Consider the following 21,311-nt stretch of genomic DNA (forward strand, 5'->3'; position numbering starts at 1 on the left):
AAAGTTTCCAATTTAAATAGATAGAGAATAAAAACAATTTGCCAGTAATGTGAAAAAACCTACAGCACCTGGTGTTCCCATGTGGTCTCCCACCCAAGTACTAACCAGGCCCAACACTGCTTGGCTTCCAAGATCAGACGAGATTGGGCCTATCCAATGTGGTATGGCTGTAGGTGAGATACCTGCACTTTTTTTGCCCTCTTCTACTTCTATCACCAGGTAAGCTAATAAAAAAGTTTACTAACTGTTTTGGCTTAATGAAAAAAATCATGTTTTGGTAATGTAAAAAGACCTACAGGACATGATATTAGCAGGGGATCTTAAATGAAACTACTAAAGAGGCTCATACACTGTTTAGCTGCCAAAAGCAGTTGGAATTGGGCCTAAACAGTGTGGTAAGTCTTTAGGTGATGGCTATTGTGTCTGTTTGACCTCTTCCAAATGTCTGTACTGGCAATAAAAAGAAAAAGTTTCCAATTTAAATAGCTAGAGAATAAAAACAATTTGCCAGTAATGTGAAAAAACCTACAGCACCAGGTGTTCCAATGTGGTCTCCCACCCAAGTACTAACCAGGCCCAACACTGCTTAGCTTCCAAGATTAGACAAGATTGGGCCTATCCAATGTGGTATGGCTGTAGTTGAGATACATGCTCTTTTTTGCCCTCTTCTCTTCTATCACCAGGTAAGCTAATAAAAAAGCTTCCTAACTGTTTTTGCTTACTGAAAAAAATCATGTGTTGGTAATGTAAAAAGACCTACAGGACATGATATTAGCAGGGGATCTTAAATTAAAATACTAAAGAGGCTCAACACTGTTTAGCTGCCAAAAGCAGTTGGAATTGGGCCTAAACAGTGTGGTAAGTCTTTAGGTGATGGCTATTGTGTATGTTTGACCTCTTCTAAATGTCTGTGCTGGCAATAAAAAGAAAAAGTTTCCAATTTAAATAGATAGAGAATAAAAACAATTTGCCAGTAATGTGAAAAAACCTACAGCACCTGGTGTTCCCATGTGGTCTCCCACCCAAGTACTAACCAGGCCCAACACTGCTTAGCTTCCAAGATCAGATGAGATTGGGCCTATCCAATGTGGTATGGCTGTAGGTGAGATACATGCTCTTTTTTGACCTCTTCTCTTCTATCACCAGGTAAGCTAATAAAAAAGCCTGCTAACTGTTTTTGCTTACTGAAAAAAATCATGTGTTGGTAATGTAAAAAGACCTACAGGACATGATATTAGCAGGGGATCTTAAATTAAACTACTAAAGAGGCTCAACACTGTTTAGCTGCCAAAAGCAGTTGGAATTGGGCCTAAACAGTGTGGTAAGTCTTTAGGTGATGGCTATTGTGTCTGTTTGACCTCTTACAAATGTCTCTACAGGCAATAAAAAGAAAAAGTTTCCAATTTAAATAGCTAGAGAATAAAAACAATTTGTCAGTAATGTGAAAAAACCTACAGCACCTGGTGTTCCCATGTGGTCTCCCACCCAAGTACTTACCAGGCCCAACACTGCTTAGCTTCCAAGACCAGACGAGATTGGGCATATCCAATGTGGTATGGCTGTAGGTGAGATACAGGCATTTTTTTGCCCTCTTCTACTTCTATCACCAGGTAAGCTAATAAAAAAGTTTCCTAACTGTTTTGGCTTAATGAAAAAAATCATGTTTTGGTAATGTAAAAAGACCTACAGGACATGATATTAGCAGGGGATCTTAAATGAAACTACTAAAGAGGCTCAACACTGTTTAGCTGCCAAAAGCAGTTGGAATTGGGCCTAAACAGTGTGGTAAGTCTTTAGGTGATGGCTATTGTGTATGTTTGACCTCTTCTAAATGTCTGTGCTGGCAATAAAAAGAAAAAGTTTCCAATTTAAATAGATAGAGAATAAAAACAATTTGCCAGTAATGTGAAAAAACCTACAGCATCTGGTGTTCCCATGTGGTCTCCCACCCAAGTACTAACCAGGCCCAACACTGCTTAGATTCCAAGATCAGACGAGATTGGGCCTATCCAATGTGGTATGGCTGTAGGTGAGATACATGCACTTTTTTTGCCCTCTTCTACTTCTATCACCAGGTAAGCTAATAAAAAAGTTTCCTAACTGTTTTGGCTTAATGAAAAAAATCATGTTTTGGTAATGTAAAAAGACCTACAGGACATGATATTAGCAGGGGATCTTAAATGAAACTACTAAAGAGGCTCAACACTGTTTAGCTGCCAAAAGCAGTTGGAATTGGGCCTAAACAGTGTGGTAAGTCTTTAGGTGATGGCCATTGTGTCTGTTTGACCTCTTACAAATGTCTCTACAGGCAATAAAAAGAAAAAGTTTCCAATTTAAATAGCTAGAGAATAAAAACAATTTGCCAGTAATGTGAAAAAACCTACAGCACCTGGTGTTCCCATGTGGTCTCCCACCCAAGTACTAACCAGGCCCAACACTGCTTAGCTTCCAAGATCAGACGAGATTGGACATATCCAATGTGGTATGGCTGTAGGTGAGATACCTGCACTTTTTTTGCCCTCTTCTACTTCTATCACCAGGTAAGCTAATAAAAAAGTTTACTAACTGTTTTGGCTTAATGAAAAAAATCATGTTTTGGTAATGTAAAAAGACCTACAGGACATGATATTAGCAGGGGATCTTAAATGAAACTACTAAAGAGGCTCATACACTGTTTAGCTGCCAAAAGCAGTTGGAATTGGGCCTAAACAGTGTGGTAAGTCTTTAGGTGATGGCTATTGTGTCTGTTTGACCTCTTCCAAATGTCTGTACTGGCAATAAAAAGAAAAAGTTTCCAATTTAAATAGCTAGAGAATAAAAACAATTTGCCAGTAATGTGAAAAAACCTACAGCACCAGGTGTTCCAATGTGGTCTCCCACCCAAGTACTAACCAGGCCCAACACTGCTTAGCTTCCAAGATCAGACAAGATTGGGCCTATCCAATGTGGTATGGCTGTAGGTGAGATACATGCTCTTTTTTGCCCTCTTCTCTTCTATCACCAGGTAAGCTAATAAAAAAGCTTCCTAACTGTTTTTGCTTACTGAAAAAAATCATGTGTTGGTAATGTAAAAAGACCTACAGGACATGATATTAGCAGGGGATCTTAAATTAAAATACTAAAGAGGCTCAACACTGTTTAGCTGCCAAAAGCAGTTGGAATTGGGCCTAAACAGTGTGGTAAGTCTTTAGGTGATGGCTATTGTGTATGTTTGACCTCTTCTAAATGTCTGTGCTGGCAATAAAAAGAAAAAGTTTCCAATTTAAATAGATAGAGAATAAAAACAATTTGCCAGTAATGTGAAAAAACCTACAGCACCTGGTGTTCCCATGTGGTCTCCCACCCAAGTACTAACCAGGCCCAACACTGCTTAGCTTCCAAGATCAGACGAGATTGGGCCTATCCAATGTGGTATGGCTGTAGGTGAGATACATGCTCTTTTTTGACCTCTTCTCTTCTATCACCAGGTAAGCTAATAAAAAAGCCTGCTAACTGTTTTTGCTTACTGAAAAAAATCATGTGTTGGTAATGTAAAAAGACCTACAGGACATGATATTAGCAGGGGATCTTAAATTAAACTACTAAAGAGGCTCAACACTGTTTAGCTGCCAAAAGCAGTTGGAATTGGGCCTAAACAGTGTGGTAAGTCTTTAGGTGATGGCTATTGTGTCTGTTTGACCTCTTACAAATGTCTCTACTGGCAATAAAAAGAAAAAGTTTCCAATTTAAATAGCTAGAGAATAAAAACAATTTGCCAGTAATGTGAAAAAACCTACAGCACCTGGTGTTCCCATGTGGTCTCCCACCCAAGTACTTACCAGGCCCAACACTGCTTAGCTTCCAAGACCAGACGAGATTGGGCATATCCAATGTGGTATGGCTGTAGGTGAGATACAGGCATTTTTTTGCCCTCTTCTACTTCTATCACCAGGTAAGCTAATAAAAAAGTTTCGTAACTGTTTTTGCTTACTGAAAAAAATCATGTGTTGGCAATGTAAAAAGACCTACAGGACATGATATTAGCAGGGGATCTTAAATTAAACTACTAAAGAGGCTCAACACTGTTTAGCTGCCAAAAGCAGTTGGAATTGGGCCTAAACAGTGTGGTAAGTCTTTAGGTGATGGCTATTGTGTATGTTTGACCTCTTCTAAATGTCTGTGCTGGCAATAAAAAGAAAAAGTTTCCAATTTAAATAGATAGAGAATAAAAACAATTTGCCAGTAATGTGAAAAAACCTACAGCACCTGGTGTTCCCATGTGGTCTCCCACCCAAGTACTTACCAGGCCCAACACTGCTTAGCTTCCAAGACCAGACGAGATTGGGCATATCCAATGTGGTATGGCTGTAGGTGAGATACAGGCATTTTTTTTGCCCTCTTCTACTTCTATCACCAGGTAAGCTAATAAAAAAGTTTCGTAACTGTTTTTGCTTACTGAAAAAAATCATGTGTTGGCAATGTAAAAAGACCTACAGGACATGATATTAGCAGGGGATCTTAAATTAAACTACTAAAGAGGCTCAACACTGTTTAGCTGCCAAAAGCAGTTGGAATTGGGCCTAAACAGTGTGGTAAGTCTTTAGGTGATGGCTATTGTGTATGTTTGACCTCTTCTAAATGTCTGTGCTGGCAATAAAAAGAAAAAGTTTCCAATTTAAATAGATAGAGAATAAAAACAATTTGCCAGTAATGTGAAAAAACCTACAGCAGCTGGTGTTCCCATGTGGTCTCCCACCCAAGTACTAACCAGGCCCAACACTGCTTATCTTCCAAGATCAGACGAGATTGGGCCTATCCAATGTGGTATGGCTGTAGGTGAGATACATGCACTTTTTTTGCCCTCTTCTACTTCTATCACCAGGTAAGCTAATAAAAAAGTTTCCTAACTGTTTTGGCTTAATGAAAAAAATCATGTTTTGGTAATGTAAAAAGACCTACAGGACATGATATTAGCAGGGGATCTTAAATGAAACTACTAAAGAGGCTCATACACTGTTTAGCTGCCAAAAGCAGTTGGAATTGGGCCTAAACAGTGTGGTAAGTCTTTAGGTGATGGCTATTGTGTCTGTTTGACCTCTTACAAATGTCTCTACAGGCAATAAAAAGAAAAAGTTTCCAATTTAAATAGCTAGAGAATAAAAACAATTTGCCAGTAATGTGAAAAAACCTACAGCACCTGGTGTTCCCATGTGGTCTCCCACCCAAGTACTAACCAGGCCCAACACTGCTTAGCTTCCAAGATCAGACGAGATTGGGCATATCCAATGTGGTATGGCTGTAGGTGAGATACAGGCATTTTTTTGCCCTCTTCTACTTCTATCACCAGGTAAGCTAATAAAAAAGTTTCGTAACTGTTTTTGCTTACTGAAAAAAATCATGTGTTGGCAATGTAAAAAGACCTACAGGACATGATATTAGCAGGGGATCTTAAATTAAACTACTAAAGAGGCTCAACACTGTTTAGCTGCCAAAAGCAGTTGGAATTGGGCCTAAACAGTGTGGTAAGTCTTTAGGTGATGGCTATTGTGTATGTTTGACCTCTTCTAAATGTCTGTGCTGGCAATAAAAAGAAAAAGTTTCCAATTTAAATAGATAGAGAATAAAAACAAGTTGCCAGTAATGTGAAAAAACCTACAGCACCTGGTGTTCCCATGTGGTCTCCCACCCAAGTACTAACCAGGCCCAACACTGCTTAGCTTCGAAGATCAGACGAGATTGGGCCTATCCAATGTGGTATGGATGTAGGTGAGATGCATGCTCTTTTTTGCCCTCTTCTCTTCTATCACCAGGTAAGCTAATAAAAAAGCTTCCTAACTGTTTTTGCTTACTGAAAAAAATCATGTGTTGGTAATGTAAAAAGACCTACAGGACATGATATTAGCAGGGGATCTTAAATTAAAATACTAAAGAGGCTCAACACTGTTTAGCTGCCAAAAGCAGTTGGAATTGGGCCTAAACAGTGTGGTAAGTCTTTAGGTGATGGCTATTGTGTCTCATTGACCTCTTACAAATGTCTCTACAGGCAATAAAAAGAAAAAGTTTCCAATTTAAATAGCTAGAGAATAAAAACAATTTGCCAGTAATGTGAAAAAACCTACAGCACCTGGTGTTCCCACATGGTCTCCCACCCAAGTACTAACCAGGCACAACACTGCTTAGCTTCCAAGATCAGACGAGATTGGGCATATCCAATGTGGTATGGCTGTAGGTGAGATACAGGCACTTTTTTGCCCTCTTCTACTTCTATCACCAGGTAAGCTAATAAAAAAGTTTTGTAACTGTTTTTGCTTACTGAAAAAAATCATGTGTTGGCAATGTAAAAAGACCTACAGGACATGATATTAGCAGGGGATCTTAAATTAAACTACTAAAGAGGCTCAACACTGTTTAGCTGCCAAAAGCAGTTGGAATTGGGCCTAAACAGTGTGGTAAGTCTTTAGGTGATGGCTATTGTGTATGTTTGACCTCTTCTAAATGTCTGTGCTGGCAATAAAAAGAAAAAGTTTCCAATTTAAATAGATAGAGAATAAAAACAATTTGCCAGTAATGTGAAAAAACCTACAGCACCTGGTGTTCCCATGTGGTCTCCCACCCAAGTACTAACCAGGCCCAACACTGCTTAGCTTCCAAGATCAGATGAGATTGGGCCTATCCAATGTGGTATGGCTGTAGGTGAGATACATGCACTTTTTTGCCCTCTTCTACTTCTATCACCAGGTAAGCTAATAAAAAAGTTTCCTAACTGTTTTTGCTTACTGAAAAAAATCATGTGTTGGTAATGTAAAAAGACCTACAGGACATGATATTAGCAGGGGATCTTAAATTAAACTACTAAAGAGGCTCAACACTGTTTAGCTGCCAAAAGCAGTTGGAATTGGGCCTAAACAGTGTGGTAAGTCTTTAGGTGATGGCCATTGTGTCTGTTTGACCTCTTACAAATGTCTCTACAGGCAATAAAAAGAAAAAGTTTCCAATTTAAATAGCTAGAGAATAAAAACAATTTGCCAGTATTGTGAAAAAACCTACAGCACCTGGTGTTCCCATGTGGTCTCCCACCCAAGTACTAACCAGGCCCAACACTGCTTAGCTTCCAAGATCAGACGAGATTGGACATATCCAATGTGGTATGGCTGTAGGTGAGATACAGGCACTTTTTTGCCCTCTTCTACTTCTATCACCAGGTAAGCTAATAAAAAAGTTTCGTAACTGTTTTTGCTTACTGAAAAAAATCATGTGTTGGCAATGTAAAAAGACCTACAGGACATGATATTAGCAGGGGATCTTAAATTAAACTACTAAAGAGGCTCAACACTGTTTAGCTGCCAAAAGCAGTTGGAATTGGGCCTAAACAGTGTGGTAAGTCTTTAGGTGATGGCTATTGTGTATGTTTGACCTCTTCTAAATGTCTGTGCTGGCAATAAAAAGAAAAAGTTTCCAATTTAAATAGATAGAGAATAAAAACAATTTGCCAGTAATGTGAAAAAACCTACAGCAGCTGGTGTTCCCATGTGGTCTCCCACCCAAGTACTAACCAGGCCCAACACTGCTTATCTTCCAAGATCAGACGAGATTGGGCCTATCCAATGTGGTATGGCTGTAGGTGAGATACATGCACTTTTTTTGCCCTCTTCTACTTCTATCACCAGGTAAGCTAATAAAAAAGTTTCCTAACTGTTTTGGCTTAATGAAAAAAATCATGTTTTGGTAATGTAAAAAGACCTACAGGACATGATATTAGCAGGGGATCTTAAATGAAACTACTAAAGAGGCTCATACACTGTTTAGCTGCCAAAAGCAGTTGGAATTGGGCCTAAACAGTGTGGTAAGTCTTTAGGTGATGGCTATTGTGTCTGTTTGACCTCTTACAAATGTCTCTACAGGCAATAAAAAGAAAAAGTTTCCAATTTAAATAGCTAGAGAATAAAAACAATTTGCCAGTAATGTGAAAAAACCTACAGCACCTGGTGTTCCCATGTGGTCTCCCACCCAAGTACTAACCAGGCCCAACACTGCTTAGCTTCCAAGATCAGACGAGATTGGGCATATCCAATGTGGTATGGCTGTAGGTGAGATACAGGCATTTTTTTGCCCTCTTCTACTTCTATCACCAGGTAAGCTAATAAAAAAGTTTCGTAACTGTTTTTGCTTACTGAAAAAAATCATGTGTTGGCAATGTAAAAAGACCTACAGGACATGATATTAGCAGGGGATCTTAAATTAAACTACTAAAGAGGCTCAACACTGTTTAGCTGCCAAAAGCAGTTGGAATTGGGCCTAAACAGTGTGGTAAGTCTTTAGGTGATGGCTATTGTGTATGTTTGACCTCTTCTAAATGTCTGTGCTGGCAATAAAAAGAAAAAGTTTCCAATTTAAATAGATAGAGAATAAAAACAAGTTGCCAGTAATGTGAAAAAACCTACAGCACCTGGTGTTCCCATGTGGTCTCCCACCCAAGTACTAACCAGGCCCAACACTGCTTAGCTTCGAAGATCAGACGAGATTGGGCCTATCCAATGTGGTATGGATGTAGGTGAGATGCATGCTCTTTTTTGCCCTCTTCTCTTCTATCACCAGGTAAGCTAATAAAAAAGCTTCCTAACTGTTTTTGCTTACTGAAAAAAATCATGTGTTGGTAATGTAAAAAGACCTACAGGACATGATATTAGCAGGGGATCTTAAATTAAAATACTAAAGAGGCTCAACACTGTTTAGCTGCCAAAAGCAGTTGGAATTGGGCCTAAACAGTGTGGTAAGTCTTTAGGTGATGGCTATTGTGTCTCATTGACCTCTTACAAATGTCTCTACAGGCAATAAAAAGAAAAAGTTTCCAATTTAAATAGCTAGAGAATAAAAACAATTTGCCAGTAATGTGAAAAAACCTACAGCACCTGGTGTTCCCATGTGGTCTCCCACCCAAGTACTAACCAGGCCCAACACTGCTTAGCTTCCAAGATCAGACGAGATTGGGCATATCCAATGTGGTATGGCTGTAGGTGAGATACAGGCATTTTTTTGCCCTCTTCTACTTCTATCACCAGGTAAGCTAATAAAAAAGTTTCGTAACTGTTTTTGCTTACTGAAAAAAATCATGTGTTGGCAATGTAAAAAGACCTACAGGACATGATATTAGCAGGGGATCTTAAATTAAACTACTAAAGAGGCTCAACACTGTTTAGCTGCCAAAAGCAGTTGGAATTGGGCCTAAACAGTGTGGTAAGTCTTTAGGTGATGGCTATTGTGTATGTTTGACCTCTTCTAAATGTCTGTGCTGGCAATAAAAAGAAAAAGTTTCCAATTTAAATAGATAGAGAATAAAAACAAGTTGCCAGTAATGTGAAAAAACCTACAGCACCTGGTGTTCCCATGTGGTCTCCCACCCAAGTACTAACCAGGCCCAACACTGCTTAGCTTCGAAGATCAGACGAGATTGGGCCTATCCAATGTGGTATGGATGTAGGTGAGATGCATGCTCTTTTTTGCCCTCTTCTCTTCTATCACCAGGTAAGCTAATAAAAAAGCTTCCTAACTGTTTTTGCTTACTGAAAAAAATCATGTGTTGGTAATGTAAAAAGACCTACAGGACATGATATTAGCAGGGGATCTTAAATTAAAATACTAAAGAGGCTCAACACTGTTTAGCTGCCAAAAGCAGTTGGAATTGGGCCTAAACAGTGTGGTAAGTCTTTAGGTGATGGCTATTGTGTCTCATTGACCTCTTACAAATGTCTCTACAGGCAATAAAAAGAAAAAGTTTCCAATTTAAATAGCTAGAGAATAAAAACAATTTGCCAGTAATGTGAAAAAACCTACAGCACCTGGTGTTCCCACATGGTCTCCCACCCAAGTACTAACCAGGCACAACACTGCTTAGCTTCCAAGATCAGACGAGATTGGGCATATCCAATGTGGTATGGCTGTAGGTGAGATACAGGCACTTTTTTGCCCTCTTCTACTTCTATCACCAGGTAAGCTAATAAAAAAGTTTTGTAACTGTTTTTGCTTACTGAAAAAAATCATGTGTTGGCAATGTAAAAAGACCTACAGGACATGATATTAGCAGGGGATCTTAAATTAAACTACTAAAGAGGCTCAACACTGTTTAGCTGCCAAAAGCAGTTGGAATTGGGCCTAAACAGTGTGGTAAGTCTTTAGGTGATGGCTATTGTGTATGTTTGACCTCTTCTAAATGTCTGTGCTGGCAATAAAAAGAAAAAGTTTCCAATTTAAATAGATAGAGAATAAAAACAATTTGCCAGTAATGTGAAAAAACCTGCAGCACCTGGTGTTCCCATGTGGTCTCCCACCCAAGTACTAACCAGGCCCAACACTGCTTAGCTTCCAAGATCAGACGAGATTGGGCCTATCCAATGTGGTATGGCTGTAGGTGAGATACAGGCACTTTTTTGCCCTCTTCTACTTCTATCACCAGGTAAGCTAATAAAAAAGTTTCGTAACTGTTTTTGCTTACTGAAAAAAATCATGTGTTGGCAATGTAAAAAGACCTACAGGACATGATATTAGCAGGGGATCTTAAATTAAACTACTAAAGAGACTCAACACTGTTTAGCTGCCAAAAGCAGTTGGAATTGGGCCTAAACAGTGTGGTAAGTCTTTAGGTGATGGCTATTGTGTATGTTTGACCTCTTCTAAATGTCTGTGCTGGCAATAAAAAGAAAAAGTTTCCAATTTAAATAGATAGAGAATAAAAACAATTTGCCAGTAATGTGAAAAAACCTACAGCACCTGGTGTTCCCATGTGGTCTCCCACCCAAGTACTAACCAGGCCCAACACTGCTTAGCTTCCAAGATCAGATGAGATTGGGCCTATCCAATGTGGTATGGCTGTAGGTGAGATACATGCACTTTTTTGCCCTCTTCTACTTCTATCACCAGGTAAGCTAATAAAAAAGTTTCCTAACTGTTTTTGCTTACTGAAAAAAATCATGTGTTGGTAATGTAAAAAGACCTACAGGACATGATATTAGCAGGGGATCTTAAATTAAACTACTAAAGAGGCTCAACACTGTTTAGCTGCCAAAAGCAGTTGGAATTGGGCCTAAACAGTGTGGTAAGTCTTTAGGTGATGGCCATTGTGTCTGTTTGACCTCTTACAAATGTCTCTACAGGCAATAAAAAGAAAAAGTTTCCAATTTAAATAGCTAGAGAATAAAAACAATTTGCCAGTAATGTGAAAAAACCTACAGCACCTGGTGTTCCCATGTGGTCTCCCACCCAAGTACTAACCAGGCCCAACACTGCTTAGCTTCCAAGATCAGACGAGATTGGACATATCCAATGTGGTATGGCTGTAGGTGAGATACAGGCACTTTTTTGCCCTCTTCTACTTCTATCACCAGGTAAGCTAATAAAAAAGTTTCGTAACTGTTTTTGCTTACTGAAAAAAATCATGTGTTGGCAATGTAAAAAGACCTACAGGACATGATATTAGCAGGGGATCTTAAATTAAACTACTAAAGAGGCTCAACACTGTTTAGCTGCCAAAAGCAGTTGGAATTGGGCCTAAACAGTGTGGTAAGTCTTTAGGTGATGGCTATTGTGTATGTTTGACCTCTTCTAAATGTCTGTGCTGGCAATAAAAAGAAAAAGTTTCCAATTTAAATAGATAGAGAATAAAAACAATTTGCCAGTAATGTGAAAAAACCTACAGCACCTGGTGTTCCCATGTGGTCTCCCACCCAAGTACTAACCAGGCCCAAAACTGCTTAGCTTCCAAGATCAGACGAGATTGGGCCTATCCAATGTGGTATGGCTGTAGGTGAGATACCTGCACTTTTTTTTGCCCTCTTCTACTTCTATCACCAGGTAAGCTAATAAAAAAGTTTCTTAACTGTTTTGGCTTAATGAAAAAAATCATGTTTTGGTAATGTAAAAAGACCTACAGGACATGATATTAGCAGGGAATCTTAAATGAAACTACTAAAGAGGCTCATACACTGTTTAGCTGCCAAAAGCAGTTGGAATTGGGCCTAAACAGTGTGGTAAGTCTTTAGGTGATGGCCATTGTGTCTGTTTGACCTCTTACAAATGTCTCTACAGGCAATAAAAAGAAAAAGTTTCCAATTTAAATAGCTAGAGAATAAAAACAATTTGCCAGTAATGTGAAAAAACCTACAGCACCTGGTGTTCCCATGTGGTCTCCCACCCAAGTACTAACCAGGCCCAACACTGCTTTGCTTCCAAGATCAGACGAGATTGGACATATCCAATGTGGTATGGCTGTAGGTGAGATACAGGCACTTTTTTGCCCTCTTCTACTTCTATCACCAGGTAAGCTAATAAAAAAGTTTCCTAACTGTTTTGGCTTAATGAAAAAAATCATGTTTTGGTAATGTAAAAAGACCTACAGGACATGATATTAGCAGGGGATCTTAAATTAAACTACTAAAGAGCTCAACACTGTTTAGCTGCCAAAAGTAGTTGGAATTGGGCCTAAACAGTGTGGTAAGTCTTTAGGTGATGGCTATTGTGTCTGTTTGACCTCTTACAAATGTCTCTACAGGCAATAAAAAGAAAAAGTTTCCAATTTAAATAGCTAGAGAATAAAAACAATTTGCCAGTAATGTGAAAAAACCTACAGCACCAGGTGTTCCCATGTGGTCTACCACCCAAGCACTAACCAGGCCCAACACTGCTTAGCTTCCAAGATCAGACGAGATTGGGCATATCCAATGTGGTATGGCTGTAGGTGAGATACAGGCACTTTTTTGCCCTCTTCTACTTCTATCACCAGGTAAGCTAATAAAAAAGTTTCGTAACTGTTTTTGCTTACTGAAAAAAATCATGTGTTGGCAATGTAAAAAGACCTACAGGACATGATATTAGCAGGGGATCTTAAATTAAACTACTAAAGAGACTCAACACTGTTTAGCTGCCAAAAGCAGTTGGAATTGGGCCTAAACAGTGTGGTAAGTCTTTAGGTGATGGCTATTGTGTATGTTTGACCTCTTCTAAATGTCTGTGCTGGCAATAAAAAGAAAAAGTTTCCAATTTAAATAGATAGAGAATAAAAACAATTTGCCAGTAATGTGAAAAAACCTACAGCACCTGGTGTTCCCATGTGGTCTCCCACCCAAGTACTAACCAGGCCCAACACTGCTTAGCTTCCAAGATCAGATGAGATTGGGCCTATCCAATGTGGTATGGCTGTAGGTGAGATACATGCACTTTTTTGCCCTCTTCTACTTCTATCACCAGGTAAGCTAATAAAAAAGTTTCCTAACTGTTTTTGCTTACTGAAAAAAATCATGTGTTGGTAATGTAAAAAGACCTACAGGACATGATATTAGCAGGGGATCTTAAATTAAACTACTAAAGAGGCTCAACACTGTTTAGCTGCCAAAAGCAGTTGGAATTGGGCCTAAACAGTGTGGTAAGTCTTTAGGTGATGGCCATTGTGTCTGTTTGACCTCTTACAAATGTCTCTACAGGCAATAAAAAGAAAAAGTTTCCAATTTAAATAGCTAGAGAATAAAAACAATTTGCCAGTAATGTGAAAAAACCTACAGCACCTGGTGTTCCCATGTGGTCTCCCACCCAAGTACTAACCAGGCCCAACACTGCTTAGCTTCCAAGATCAGACGAGATTGGACATATCCAATGTGGTATGGCTGTAGGTGAGATACAGGCACTTTTTTGCCCTCTTCTACTTCTATCACCAGGTAAGCTAATAAAAAAGTTTCGTAACTGTTTTTGCTTACTGAAAAAAATCATGTGTTGGCAATGTAAAAAGACCTACAGGACATGATATTAGCAGGGGATCTTAAATTAAACTACTAAAGAGGCTCAACACTGTTTAGCTGCCAAAAGCAGTTGGAATTGGGCCTAAACAGTGTGGTAAGTCTTTAGGTGATGGCTATTGTGTATGTTTGACCTCTTCTAAATGTCTGTGCTGGCAATAAAAAGAAAAAGTTTCCAATTTAAATAGATAGAGAATAAAAACAATTTGCCAGTAATGTGAAAAAACCTACAGCAGCTGGTGTTCCCATGTGGTCTCCCACCCAAGTACTAACCAGGCCCAACACTGCTTATCTTCCAAGATCAGACGAGATTGGGCCTATCCAATGTGGTATGGCTGTAGGTGAGATACATGCACTTTTTTTGCCCTCTTCTACTTCTATCACCAGGTAAGCTAATAAAAAAGTTTCCTAACTGTTTTGGCTTAATGAAAAAAATCATGTTTTGGTAATGTAAAAAGACCTACAGGACATGATATTAGCAGGGGATCTTAAATGAAACTACTAAAGAGGCTCATACACTGTTTAGCTGCCAAAAGCAGTTGGAATTGGGCCTAAACAGTGTGGTAAGTCTTTAGGTGATGGCTATTGTGTCTGTTTGACCTCTTACAAATGTCTCTACAGGCAATAAAAAGAAAAAGTTTCCAATTTAAATAGCTAGAGAATAAAAACAATTTGCCAGTAATGTGAAAAAACCTACAGCACCTGGTGTTCCCATGTGGTCTCCCACCCAAGTACTAACCAGGCCCAACACTGCTTAGCTTCCAAGATCAGACGAGATTGGGCATATCCAATGTGGTATGGCTGTAGGTGAGATACAGGCATTTTTTTGCCCTCTTCTACTTCTATCACCAGGTAAGCTAATAAAAAAGTTTCGTTACTGTTTTTGCTTACTGAAAAAAATCATGTGTTGGCAATGTAAAAAGACCTACAGGACATGATATTAGCAGGGGATCTTAAATTAAACTACTAAAGAGGCTCAACACTGTTTAGCTGCCAAAAGCAGTTGGAATTGGGCCTAAACAGTGTGGTAAGTCTTTAGGTGATGGCTATTGTGTATGTTTGACCTCTTCTAAATGTCTGTGCTGGCAATAAAAAGAAAAAGTTTCCAATTTAAATAGATAGAGAATAAAAACAAGTTGCCAGTAATGTGAAAAAACCTACAGCACCTGGTGTTCCCATGTGGTCTCCCACCCAAGTACTAACCAGGCCCAACACTGCTTAGCTTCGAAGATCAGACGAGATTGGGCCTATCCAATGTGGTATGGATGTAGGTGAGATGCATGCTCTTTTTTGCCCTCTTCTCTTCTATCACCAGGTAAGCTAATAAAAAAGCTTCCTAACTGTTTTTGCTTACTGAAAAAAATCATGTGTTGGTAATGTAAAAAGACCTACAGGACATGATATTAGCAGGGGATCTTAAATTAAAATACTAAAGAGGCTCAACACTGTTTAGCTGCCAAAAGCAGTTGGAATTGGGCCTAAACAGTGTGGTAAGTCTTTAGGTGATGGCTATTGTGTCTCATTGACCTCTTACAAATGTCTCTACAGGCAATAAAAAGAAAAAGTTTCCAATTTAAATAGCTAGAGAATAAAAACAATTTGCCAGTAATGTGAAAAAACCTACAGCACCTGGTGTTCCCACATGGTCTCCCACCCAAGTACTAACCAGGCACAACACTGCTTAGCTTCCAAGATCAGACGAGATTGGGCATATCCAATGTGGTATGGCTGTAGGTGAGATACAGGCACTTTTTTGCCCTCTTCTACTTCTATCACCAGGTAAGCTAATAAAAAAGTTTTGTAACTGTTTTTGCTTACTGAAAAAAATCATGTGTTGGCAATGTAAAAAGACCTACAGGACATGATATTAGCAGGGGATCTTAAATTAAACTACTAAAGAGGCTTAACACTGTTTAGCTGCCAAAAGCAGTTGGAATTGGGCCTAAACAGTGTGGTAAGTCTTTAGGTGATGGCTATTGTGTATGTTTGACCTCTTCTAAATGTCTGTGCTGGCAATAAAAAGAAAAAGTTTCCAATTTAAATAGATAGAGAATAAAAACAATTTGCCAGTAATGTGAAAAAACCTGCAGCACCTGGTGTTCCCATGTGGTCTCCCACCCAAGTACTAACCAGGCCCAACACTGCTTAGCTTCCAAGATCAGACGAGACTGGGCCTATCCAATGTGGTATGGCTGTAGGTGAGATACATGCACTTTTTTGCCCTCTTCTACTTCTATCACCAGGTAAGCTAATAAAAAAGTTTCCTAACTGTTTTGGCTTAATGAAAAAAATCATGTTTTGGTAATGTAAAAAGACCTACAGGACATGATATCAGCAGGGGATCTTAAATTAAACTACTAAAGAGCTCAACACTGTTTAGCTGCCAAAAGTAGTTGGAATTGGGCCTAAACAGTGTGGTAAGTCTTTAGGTGATGGCTATTGTGTCTGTTTGACCTCTTACAAATGTCTCTACAGGCAATAAAAAGAAAAAGTTTCCAATTTAAATAGCTAGAGAATAAAAACAATTTGCCAGTAATGTGAAAAAACCTACAGCACCAGGTGTTCCCATGTGGTCTACCACCCAAGCACTAACCAGGCCCAACACTGCTTAGCTTCCAAGATCAGACGAGATTGGGCATATCCAATGTGGTATGGCTGTAGGTGAGATACAGGCACTTTTTTGCCCTCTTCTACTTCTATCACCAGGTAAGCTAATAAAAAAGTTTCGTAACTGTTTTTGCTTACTGAAAAAAATCATGTGTTGGCAATGTAAAAAGACCTACAGGACATGATATTAGCAGGGGATCTTAAATTAAACTACTAAAGAGACTCAACACTGTTTAGCTGCCAAAAGCAGTTGGAATTGGGCCTAAACAGTGTGGTAAGTCTTTAGGTGATGGCTATTGTGTATGTTTGACCTCTTCTAAATGTCTGTGCTGGCAATAAAAAGAAAAAGTTTCCAATTTAAATAGATAGAGAATAAAAACAATTTGCCAGTAATGTGAAAAAACCTACAGCACCTGGTGTTCCCATGTGGTCTCCCACCCAAGTACTAACCAGGCCCAACACTGCTTAGCTTCCAAGATCAGATGAGATTGGGCCTATCCAATGTGGTATGGCTGTAGGTGAGATACATGCACTTTTTTGCCCTCTTCTACTTCTATCACCAGGTAAGCTAATAAAAAAGTTTCCTAACTGTTTTTGCTTACTGAAAAAAATCATGTGTTGGTAATGTAAAAAGACCTACAGGACATGATATTAGCAGGGGATCTTAAATTAAACTACTAAAGAGGCTCAACACTGTTTAGCTGCCAAAAGCAGTTGGAATTGGGCCTAAACAGTGTGGTAAGTCTTTAGGTGATGGCCATTGTGTCTGTTTGACCTCTTACAAATGTCTCTACAGGCAATAAAAAGAAAAAGTTTCCAATTTAAATAGCTAGAGAATAAAAACAATTTGCCAGTAATGTGAAAAAACCTACAGCACCTGGTGTTCCCATGTGGTCTCCCACCCAAGTACTAACCAGGCCCAACACTGCTTAGCTTCCAAGATCAGACGAGATTGGACATATCCAATGTGGTATGGCTGTAGGTGAGATACAGGCACTTTTTTGCCCTCTTCTACTTCTATCACCAGGTAAGCTAATAAAAAAGTTTCGTAACTGTTTTTGCTTACTGAAAAAAATCATGTGTTGGCAATGTAAAAAGACCTACAGGACATGATATTAGCAGGGGATCTTAAATTAAACTACTAAAGAGGCTCAACACTGTTTAGCTGCCAAAAGCAGTTGGAATTGGGCCTAAACAGTGTGGTAAGTCTTTAGGTGATGGCTATTGTGTATGTTTGACCTCTTCTAAATGTCTGTGCTGGCAATAAAAAGAAAAAGTTTCCAATTTAAATAGATAGAGAATAAAAACAATTTGCCAGTAATGTGAAAAAACCTACAGCACCTGGTGTTCCCATGTGGTCTCCCACCCAAGTACTAACCAGGCCCAAAACTGCTTAGCTTCCAAGATCAGACGAGATTGGGCCTATCCAATGTGGTATGGCTGTAGGTGAGATACCTGCACTTTTTTTGCCCTCTTCTACTTCTATCACCAGGTAAGCTAATAAAAAAGTTTCTTAACTGTTTTGGCTTAATGAAAAAAATCATGTTTTGGTAATGTAAAAAGACCTACAGGACATGATATTAGCAGGGAATCTTAAATGAAACTACTAAAGAGGCTCATACACTGTTTAGCTGCCAAAAGCAGTTGGAATTGGGCCTAAACAGTGTGGTAAGTCTTTAGGTGATGGCCATTGTGTCTGTTTGACCTCTTACAAATGTCTCTACAGGCAATAAAAAGAAAAAGTTTCCAATTTAAATAGCTAGAGAATAAAAACAATTTGCCAGTAATGTGAAAAAACCTACAGCACCTGGTGTTCCCATGTGGTCTCCCACCCAAGTACTAACCAGGCCCAACACTGCTTTGCTTCCAAGATCAGACGAGATTGGGCCTATCCAATGTGGTATGGCTGTAGGTGAGATACCTGCACTTTTTTTGCCCTCTTCTACTTCTATCACCAGGTAAGCTAATAAAAAAGTTTACTAACTGTTTTGGCTTAATGAAAAAAATCATGTTTTGGTAATGTAAAAAGACCTACAGGACATGATATTAGCAGGGGATCTTAAATGAAACTACTAAAGAGGCTCATACACTGTTTAGCTGCCAAAAGCAGTTGGAATTGGGCCTAAACAGTGTGGTAAGTCTTTAGGTGATGGCTATTGTGTCTGTTTGACCTCTTCCAAATGTCTGTACTGGCAATAAAAAGAAAAAGTTTCCAATTTAAATAGCTAGAGAATAAAAACAATTTGCCAGTAATGTGAAAAAACCTACAGCACCAGGTGTTCCAATGTGGTCTCTCACCCAAGTACTAACCAGGCCCAACACTGCTTAGCTTCCAAGATCAGACAAGATTGGGCCTATCCAATGTGGTATGGCTGTAGGTGAGATACATGCTCTTTTTTGCCCTCTTCTCTTCTATCACCAGGTAAGCTAATAAAAAAGCCTGCTAACTGTTTTTGCTTACTGAAAAAAATCATGTGTTGGTAATGTAAAAAGACCTACAGGACATGATATTAGCAGGGGATCTTAAATTAAACTACTAAAGAGGCTCAACACTGTTTAGCTGCCAAAAGCAGTTGGAATTGGGCCTAAACAGTGTGGTAAGTCTTTAGGTGATGGCTATTGTGTCTGTTTGACCTCTTACAAATGTCTCTACAGGCAATAAAAAGAAAAAGTTTCCAATTTAAATAGCTAGAGAATAAAAACAATTTGCCAGTAATGTGAAAAAACCTACAGCACCTGGTGTTCCCATGTGGTCTCCCACCCAAGTACTAACCAGGCCCAACACTGCTTAGCTTCCAAGATCAGACGAGATTGGGCCTATCCAATGTGGTATGGCTGTAGGTGAGATACATGCTCTTTTTTGACCTCTTCTCTTCTATCACCAGGTAAGCTAATAAAAAAGCCTGCTAACTGTTTTTGCTTACTGAAAAAAATCATGTGTTGGTAATGTAAAAAGACCTACAGGACATGATGTTAGCAGGGGATCTTAAATTAAACTACTAAAGAGACTCAACACTGTTTAGCTGCCAAAAGCAGTTGGAATTGGGCCTAAACAGTGTGGTAAGTCTTTAGGTGATGGCTATTGTGTCTGTTTGACCTCTTACAAATGTCTCTACAGGCAATAAAAAGAAAAAGTTTCCAATTTAAATAGCTAGAGAATAAAAACAATTTGCCAGTAATGTGAAAAAACCTACAGCACCAGGTGTTCCCATGTGGTCTACCACCCAAGCACTAACCAGGCCCAACACTGCTTAGCTTCCAAGATCAGACGAGATTGGGCATATCCAATGTGGTATGGCTGTAGGTGAGATACAGGCACTTTTTTGCCCTCTTCTACTTCTATCACCAGGTAAGCTAATAAAAAAGTTTCGTAACTGTTTTTGCTTACTGAAAAAAATCATGTGTTGGCAATGTAAAAAGACCTACAGGACATGATATTAGCAGGGGATCTTAAATTAAACTACTAAAGAGACTCAACACTGTTTAGCTGCCAAAAGCAGTTGGAATTGGGCCTAAACAGTGTGGTAAGTCTTTAGGTGATGGCTATTGTGTATGTTTGACCTCTTCTAAATGTCTGTGCTGGCAATAAAAAGAAAAAGTTTCCAATTTAAATAGATAGAGAATAAAAACAATTTGCCAGTAATGTGAAAAAACCTACAGCACCTGGTGTTCCCATGTGGTCTCCCACCCAAGTACTAACCAGGCCCAACACTGCTTAGCTTCCAAGATCAGATGAGATTGGGCCTATCCAATGTGGTATGGCTGTAGGTGAGATACATGCACTTTTTTGCCCTCTTCTACTTCTATCACCAGGTAAGCTAATAAAAAAGTTTCCTAACTGTTTTTGCTTACTGAAAAAAATCATGTGTTGGTAATGTAAAAAGACCTACAGGACATGATATTAGCAGGGGATCTTAAATTAAACTACTAAAGAGGCTCAACACTGTTTAGCTGCCAAAAGCAGTTGGAATTGGGCCTAAACAGTGTGGTAAGTCTTTAGGTGATGGCCATTGTGTCTGTTTGACCTCTTACAAATGTCTCTACAGGCAATAAAAAGAAAAAGTTTCCAATTTAAATAGCTAGAGAATAAAAACAATTTGCCAGTAATGTGAAAAAACCTACAGCACCTGGTGTTCCCATGTGGTCTCCCACCCAAGTACTAACCAGGCCCAACACTGCTTAGCTTCCAAGATCAGACGAGATTGGACATATCCAATGTGGTATGGCTGTAGGTGAGATACAGGCACTTTTTTGCCCTCTTCTACTTCTATCACCAGGTAAGCTAATAAAAAAGTTTCGTAACTGTTTTTGCTTACTGAAAAAAATCATGTGTTGGCAATGTAAAAAGACCTACAGGACATGATATTAGCAGGGGATCTTAAATTAAACTACTAAAGAGGCTCAACACTGTTTAGCTGCCAAAAGCAGTTGGAATTGGGCCTAAACAGTGTGGTAAGTCTTTAGGTGATGGCTATTGTGTATGTTTGACCTCTTCTAAATGTCTGTGCTGGCAATAAAAAGAAAAAGTTTCCAATTTAAATAGATAGAGAATAAAAACAATTTGCCAGTAATGTGAAAAAACCTACAGCACCTGGTGTTCCCATGTGGTCTCCCACCCAAGTACTAACCAGGCCCAAAACTGCTTAGCTTCCAAGATCAGACGAGATTGGGCCTATCCAATGTGGTATGGCTGTAGGTGAGATACCTGCACTTTTTTTGCCCTCTTCTACTTCTATCACCAGGTAAGCTAATAAAAAAGTTTCTTAACTGTTTTGGCTTAATGAAAAAAATCATGTTTTGGTAATGTAAAAAGACCTACAGGACATGATATTAGCAGGGAATCTTAAATGAAACTACTAAAGAGGCTCATACACTGTTTAGCTGCCAAAAGCAGTTGGAATTGGGCCTAAACAGTGTGGTAAGTCTTTAGGTGATGGCCATTGTGTC

At 39.1% G+C, this 21,311-nt stretch overlaps 40 non-coding genes and 6 pseudogenes across 40 annotated transcripts; all 46 read right to left on the reverse strand.

The window, feature by feature from the left end:
• Positions 1–56: 56 nt before the first annotated feature.
• On the reverse strand, positions 57–175 carry LOC146023208 (5S ribosomal RNA). Its single transcript, XR_014452632.1, has one exon. It is a non-coding gene; the product is annotated as a 5S ribosomal RNA (ribosomal RNA).
• Positions 176–522: 347 nt separating this feature from the next.
• LOC146025106 (5S ribosomal RNA) lies at positions 523–641 on the reverse strand (annotated as a pseudogene).
• Positions 642–985: 344 nt separating this feature from the next.
• On the reverse strand, positions 986–1,104 carry LOC146021495 (5S ribosomal RNA). Its single transcript, XR_014450980.1, has one exon. It is a non-coding gene; the product is annotated as a 5S ribosomal RNA (ribosomal RNA).
• A 344-nt stretch (positions 1,105–1,448) lies between these two features.
• LOC146022630 (5S ribosomal RNA) lies at positions 1,449–1,567 on the reverse strand. Its single transcript, XR_014452077.1, has one exon. It is a non-coding gene; the product is annotated as a 5S ribosomal RNA (ribosomal RNA).
• A 345-nt stretch (positions 1,568–1,912) lies between these two features.
• LOC146023568 (5S ribosomal RNA) lies at positions 1,913–2,031 on the reverse strand. The gene has a single exon (XR_014452981.1). It is a non-coding gene; the product is annotated as a 5S ribosomal RNA (ribosomal RNA).
• A 346-nt stretch (positions 2,032–2,377) lies between these two features.
• LOC146022467 (5S ribosomal RNA) lies at positions 2,378–2,496 on the reverse strand. Its single transcript, XR_014451923.1, has one exon. It is a non-coding gene; the product is annotated as a 5S ribosomal RNA (ribosomal RNA).
• A 347-nt stretch (positions 2,497–2,843) lies between these two features.
• LOC146024414 (5S ribosomal RNA) lies at positions 2,844–2,962 on the reverse strand. Its single transcript, XR_014453796.1, has one exon. It is a non-coding gene; the product is annotated as a 5S ribosomal RNA (ribosomal RNA).
• A 344-nt stretch (positions 2,963–3,306) lies between these two features.
• Positions 3,307–3,425, reverse strand: LOC146021945 (5S ribosomal RNA). The gene has a single exon (XR_014451414.1). It is a non-coding gene; the product is annotated as a 5S ribosomal RNA (ribosomal RNA).
• Positions 3,426–3,769: 344 nt separating this feature from the next.
• On the reverse strand, positions 3,770–3,888 carry LOC146022631 (5S ribosomal RNA). Its single transcript, XR_014452078.1, has one exon. It is a non-coding gene; the product is annotated as a 5S ribosomal RNA (ribosomal RNA).
• Positions 3,889–4,233: 345 nt separating this feature from the next.
• On the reverse strand, positions 4,234–4,352 carry LOC146022632 (5S ribosomal RNA). The gene has a single exon (XR_014452079.1). It is a non-coding gene; the product is annotated as a 5S ribosomal RNA (ribosomal RNA).
• Positions 4,353–4,698: 346 nt separating this feature from the next.
• Positions 4,699–4,817, reverse strand: LOC146024518 (5S ribosomal RNA). Its single transcript, XR_014453895.1, has one exon. It is a non-coding gene; the product is annotated as a 5S ribosomal RNA (ribosomal RNA).
• A 347-nt stretch (positions 4,818–5,164) lies between these two features.
• On the reverse strand, positions 5,165–5,283 carry LOC146023140 (5S ribosomal RNA). Its single transcript, XR_014452567.1, has one exon. It is a non-coding gene; the product is annotated as a 5S ribosomal RNA (ribosomal RNA).
• Positions 5,284–5,628: 345 nt separating this feature from the next.
• Positions 5,629–5,747, reverse strand: LOC146024783 (5S ribosomal RNA; annotated as a pseudogene).
• Positions 5,748–6,091: 344 nt separating this feature from the next.
• Positions 6,092–6,210, reverse strand: LOC146023591 (5S ribosomal RNA). The gene has a single exon (XR_014453003.1). It is a non-coding gene; the product is annotated as a 5S ribosomal RNA (ribosomal RNA).
• Positions 6,211–6,555: 345 nt separating this feature from the next.
• On the reverse strand, positions 6,556–6,674 carry LOC146021496 (5S ribosomal RNA). The gene has a single exon (XR_014450981.1). It is a non-coding gene; the product is annotated as a 5S ribosomal RNA (ribosomal RNA).
• Positions 6,675–7,019: 345 nt separating this feature from the next.
• LOC146022468 (5S ribosomal RNA) lies at positions 7,020–7,138 on the reverse strand. Its single transcript, XR_014451924.1, has one exon. It is a non-coding gene; the product is annotated as a 5S ribosomal RNA (ribosomal RNA).
• Positions 7,139–7,483: 345 nt separating this feature from the next.
• LOC146024519 (5S ribosomal RNA) lies at positions 7,484–7,602 on the reverse strand. The gene has a single exon (XR_014453896.1). It is a non-coding gene; the product is annotated as a 5S ribosomal RNA (ribosomal RNA).
• A 347-nt stretch (positions 7,603–7,949) lies between these two features.
• Positions 7,950–8,068, reverse strand: LOC146023151 (5S ribosomal RNA). The gene has a single exon (XR_014452578.1). It is a non-coding gene; the product is annotated as a 5S ribosomal RNA (ribosomal RNA).
• A 345-nt stretch (positions 8,069–8,413) lies between these two features.
• On the reverse strand, positions 8,414–8,532 carry LOC146024785 (5S ribosomal RNA; annotated as a pseudogene).
• Positions 8,533–8,876: 344 nt separating this feature from the next.
• On the reverse strand, positions 8,877–8,995 carry LOC146023163 (5S ribosomal RNA). Its single transcript, XR_014452589.1, has one exon. It is a non-coding gene; the product is annotated as a 5S ribosomal RNA (ribosomal RNA).
• A 345-nt stretch (positions 8,996–9,340) lies between these two features.
• Positions 9,341–9,459, reverse strand: LOC146024786 (5S ribosomal RNA; annotated as a pseudogene).
• A 344-nt stretch (positions 9,460–9,803) lies between these two features.
• Positions 9,804–9,922, reverse strand: LOC146023592 (5S ribosomal RNA). Its single transcript, XR_014453004.1, has one exon. It is a non-coding gene; the product is annotated as a 5S ribosomal RNA (ribosomal RNA).
• A 345-nt stretch (positions 9,923–10,267) lies between these two features.
• LOC146023647 (5S ribosomal RNA) lies at positions 10,268–10,386 on the reverse strand. The gene has a single exon (XR_014453057.1). It is a non-coding gene; the product is annotated as a 5S ribosomal RNA (ribosomal RNA).
• A 345-nt stretch (positions 10,387–10,731) lies between these two features.
• On the reverse strand, positions 10,732–10,850 carry LOC146021497 (5S ribosomal RNA). Its single transcript, XR_014450982.1, has one exon. It is a non-coding gene; the product is annotated as a 5S ribosomal RNA (ribosomal RNA).
• A 345-nt stretch (positions 10,851–11,195) lies between these two features.
• On the reverse strand, positions 11,196–11,314 carry LOC146022469 (5S ribosomal RNA). The gene has a single exon (XR_014451925.1). It is a non-coding gene; the product is annotated as a 5S ribosomal RNA (ribosomal RNA).
• A 345-nt stretch (positions 11,315–11,659) lies between these two features.
• LOC146023861 (5S ribosomal RNA) lies at positions 11,660–11,778 on the reverse strand. The gene has a single exon (XR_014453263.1). It is a non-coding gene; the product is annotated as a 5S ribosomal RNA (ribosomal RNA).
• A 348-nt stretch (positions 11,779–12,126) lies between these two features.
• On the reverse strand, positions 12,127–12,245 carry LOC146023298 (5S ribosomal RNA). Its single transcript, XR_014452721.1, has one exon. It is a non-coding gene; the product is annotated as a 5S ribosomal RNA (ribosomal RNA).
• Positions 12,246–12,589: 344 nt separating this feature from the next.
• On the reverse strand, positions 12,590–12,708 carry LOC146023783 (5S ribosomal RNA). Its single transcript, XR_014453189.1, has one exon. It is a non-coding gene; the product is annotated as a 5S ribosomal RNA (ribosomal RNA).
• A 345-nt stretch (positions 12,709–13,053) lies between these two features.
• On the reverse strand, positions 13,054–13,172 carry LOC146021501 (5S ribosomal RNA). The gene has a single exon (XR_014450984.1). It is a non-coding gene; the product is annotated as a 5S ribosomal RNA (ribosomal RNA).
• Positions 13,173–13,517: 345 nt separating this feature from the next.
• LOC146022470 (5S ribosomal RNA) lies at positions 13,518–13,636 on the reverse strand. Its single transcript, XR_014451926.1, has one exon. It is a non-coding gene; the product is annotated as a 5S ribosomal RNA (ribosomal RNA).
• Positions 13,637–13,981: 345 nt separating this feature from the next.
• Positions 13,982–14,100, reverse strand: LOC146024520 (5S ribosomal RNA). Its single transcript, XR_014453897.1, has one exon. It is a non-coding gene; the product is annotated as a 5S ribosomal RNA (ribosomal RNA).
• A 347-nt stretch (positions 14,101–14,447) lies between these two features.
• LOC146023175 (5S ribosomal RNA) lies at positions 14,448–14,566 on the reverse strand. The gene has a single exon (XR_014452600.1). It is a non-coding gene; the product is annotated as a 5S ribosomal RNA (ribosomal RNA).
• Positions 14,567–14,911: 345 nt separating this feature from the next.
• On the reverse strand, positions 14,912–15,030 carry LOC146024787 (5S ribosomal RNA; annotated as a pseudogene).
• A 344-nt stretch (positions 15,031–15,374) lies between these two features.
• On the reverse strand, positions 15,375–15,493 carry LOC146023593 (5S ribosomal RNA). The gene has a single exon (XR_014453005.1). It is a non-coding gene; the product is annotated as a 5S ribosomal RNA (ribosomal RNA).
• A 345-nt stretch (positions 15,494–15,838) lies between these two features.
• LOC146024359 (5S ribosomal RNA) lies at positions 15,839–15,957 on the reverse strand. The gene has a single exon (XR_014453743.1). It is a non-coding gene; the product is annotated as a 5S ribosomal RNA (ribosomal RNA).
• A 344-nt stretch (positions 15,958–16,301) lies between these two features.
• Positions 16,302–16,420, reverse strand: LOC146023784 (5S ribosomal RNA). Its single transcript, XR_014453190.1, has one exon. It is a non-coding gene; the product is annotated as a 5S ribosomal RNA (ribosomal RNA).
• Positions 16,421–16,765: 345 nt separating this feature from the next.
• LOC146021502 (5S ribosomal RNA) lies at positions 16,766–16,884 on the reverse strand. Its single transcript, XR_014450985.1, has one exon. It is a non-coding gene; the product is annotated as a 5S ribosomal RNA (ribosomal RNA).
• Positions 16,885–17,229: 345 nt separating this feature from the next.
• Positions 17,230–17,348, reverse strand: LOC146022472 (5S ribosomal RNA). The gene has a single exon (XR_014451927.1). It is a non-coding gene; the product is annotated as a 5S ribosomal RNA (ribosomal RNA).
• A 345-nt stretch (positions 17,349–17,693) lies between these two features.
• On the reverse strand, positions 17,694–17,812 carry LOC146023862 (5S ribosomal RNA). Its single transcript, XR_014453264.1, has one exon. It is a non-coding gene; the product is annotated as a 5S ribosomal RNA (ribosomal RNA).
• Positions 17,813–18,159: 347 nt separating this feature from the next.
• Positions 18,160–18,278, reverse strand: LOC146023261 (5S ribosomal RNA). The gene has a single exon (XR_014452684.1). It is a non-coding gene; the product is annotated as a 5S ribosomal RNA (ribosomal RNA).
• Positions 18,279–18,625: 347 nt separating this feature from the next.
• LOC146024995 (5S ribosomal RNA) lies at positions 18,626–18,744 on the reverse strand (annotated as a pseudogene).
• A 344-nt stretch (positions 18,745–19,088) lies between these two features.
• Positions 19,089–19,207, reverse strand: LOC146021946 (5S ribosomal RNA). Its single transcript, XR_014451415.1, has one exon. It is a non-coding gene; the product is annotated as a 5S ribosomal RNA (ribosomal RNA).
• Positions 19,208–19,551: 344 nt separating this feature from the next.
• On the reverse strand, positions 19,552–19,670 carry LOC146023785 (5S ribosomal RNA). The gene has a single exon (XR_014453191.1). It is a non-coding gene; the product is annotated as a 5S ribosomal RNA (ribosomal RNA).
• A 345-nt stretch (positions 19,671–20,015) lies between these two features.
• LOC146021503 (5S ribosomal RNA) lies at positions 20,016–20,134 on the reverse strand. Its single transcript, XR_014450986.1, has one exon. It is a non-coding gene; the product is annotated as a 5S ribosomal RNA (ribosomal RNA).
• Positions 20,135–20,479: 345 nt separating this feature from the next.
• On the reverse strand, positions 20,480–20,598 carry LOC146022473 (5S ribosomal RNA). The gene has a single exon (XR_014451928.1). It is a non-coding gene; the product is annotated as a 5S ribosomal RNA (ribosomal RNA).
• A 345-nt stretch (positions 20,599–20,943) lies between these two features.
• LOC146023863 (5S ribosomal RNA) lies at positions 20,944–21,062 on the reverse strand. Its single transcript, XR_014453265.1, has one exon. It is a non-coding gene; the product is annotated as a 5S ribosomal RNA (ribosomal RNA).
• Between the last annotated feature and the right edge of the window lie 249 nt (positions 21,063–21,311).

This window comes from Crinia signifera, chromosome 7, assembly GCF_055691185.1.
Source record: "Crinia signifera chromosome 7, ASM5569118v1, whole genome shotgun sequence".
Lineage (NCBI taxonomy): Eukaryota > Metazoa > Chordata > Amphibia > Anura > Myobatrachidae > Crinia > Crinia signifera.